The 1,962-nt window shown below is 40.0% G+C and overlaps 1 non-coding gene across 1 annotated transcript; it reads right to left on the bottom strand.

Moving 5' to 3' along the window:
- Positions 1–1,416: 1,416 nt before the first annotated feature.
- On the bottom strand, positions 1,417–1,542 carry LOC114806801. The gene has a single exon (XR_003754863.1). It is a non-coding gene; the product is annotated as a U6atac minor spliceosomal RNA (small nuclear RNA).
- Between the last annotated feature and the right edge of the window lie 420 nt (positions 1,543–1,962).

Consider the following 1,962-nt stretch of genomic DNA (forward strand, 5'->3'; position numbering starts at 1 on the left):
CCAATCTGCTTGTATCCACCTCAGGGCTTAGTACTGTGCCTGGCACATCGTTAAGCATTTAACAGATACCATAATTATTATTATTAGTTTCTTCACCTGTAAAATGGGGATTCAATACCTGCTCTCCCTCCTTAGACTGTGAGTTTCATGAGGGACAGGGACTATGTCCAACATGATGATCCTGTATCTACTCCACTCTTTAGGACAGTGCTGGGCACATAGTAAGCGCTTAACAAATGTCCATATCATTTATGATTAATGGGGATGGAGTGCCGGCATAGATAGTACATTACCATTATCATAGCTGGGCTCCACCATCCTTTGAGGTGAAGTAGTTCCCACAAACTCTACGGACTTGGGAAGACTTCTGTCTCCCCCTTTTAGATTGTGAGCCCGTTGTTGGGCAGTGATTGTCTCTATCTGTTGACGAGTTTTACATTTCAAGTGTTTAGTACACTGCTCTGCACACAGTAAGTGTTCAGTAAATATAACTGAATGAATCAACTTCTCAAAGACTTTGTCTACTTTGATGAGATACTTGAAAGATTTTTCTGGTATATAAGCTTTTTGTCACAATCAACAATTGTAGAAACCTGCCTAAAGTATTTTTGGGGTCAAGTGTGTAGAACAGATTTCTTTTGAAAGAAATTCTGGAATTTTGATTTTTTTTACAAACTGCCATTTATAAATGTATTTATTTGTATTAGTGCATTGTTCTGCAAACAGTAAGTGCTCAGTAAATCGACTGATTGATGAGTGTATGACTTGTAAAGGTCCAAATGGGTATAAAGGGAATGTAAGTCAAGTGTAATGAGGGAAAACAGAAGGAGCATATCTGTGCAATTTCTCCTTTAGCTCCAGTCAGCTCTTCCGCAAAGGAGTTTATGTGCTCATTTAAAGGGGGGCATACACAGCTTCCAGTTGTAACTTTTACTGGCAGGTGTCTGTGATTGTCACTGTTCCCATCATCCAGGAGTACCTTGATTGGAAGGATGAATAGAGTGAGGGAAGCCCCGGGATTGAAAAGAAACCGGGAAGTACTGGAGAAAAAGAAGTAGAGGCTGGGGGTGGATTTCTGGGAATGTCAGCTGGAAATACATGCATGCGTATTTTCTGCTCAAGGAATGTCAAATTAACATTATCATTTCATTATTTTTTATATAACCTGTCATTGTGGGCAGGGAACGTACTTATCAATTCTGTTCATTCATTCAGTCGTATTTATTGAGCGCTTACTGTGAGCAGAGCACTGTACTAAGCGCTTGGAATGTACAATTCCGCAACAGAGACAATCCCTGCCCAACAACGGGCTCACAGACTAAAAGGGGGAGACAGACAACAAAACAAGTAGTCAGGCATCAATACCATCAAGATCAATAGAATCATAGATATATGCACATCATCAATAAAATAAATAAAAAAACTTGGTTAGATGCCACGAAGTAGGTGGCAATGCCTTAACCATATATGTATTGTAAAGGCCACTAGGACCTCTTCCATCCTTCTTAAAGGGAGTGGTAACCTTCTCCTCCTCCTAGACACTTAGTACAGTACTCTGCACACAGTAAGCACTAAATAAATACTGTTGATGATGAGGACGATGGTAACATTATCGTGCAAGTCAACGGTTTGGACGTTCGTTTAAATTAGGACTGTGCCTGTAACCGCAGCAGCTTTTCTAAGTGTGATCTATCTCCCAGACATCATCCAAAATCACGTTATCAAACTTCTAATTATTAATTAGCAATACGCCTCCCTTCTGGCTATGAGGACTTTGGGAATACCTGTCATGAGGAACATTTTGCATTCTGACAAGCAATACCCTTCCAACAATCTATTAAGCAATCTGTCTAGGAACATATCTTTTATCTACTGCCCTTACGCTATTACTCACTGATAACTGGGACAAAAAGTTAGAGATGACCCATTTAGAATACAGCAAATGGTGTGACATCTCACCTT

This window comes from Ornithorhynchus anatinus, chromosome X1 (assembly GCF_004115215.2).
Source record: "Ornithorhynchus anatinus isolate Pmale09 chromosome X1, mOrnAna1.pri.v4, whole genome shotgun sequence".
Taxonomy (NCBI): domain Eukaryota; kingdom Metazoa; phylum Chordata; class Mammalia; order Monotremata; family Ornithorhynchidae; genus Ornithorhynchus; species Ornithorhynchus anatinus.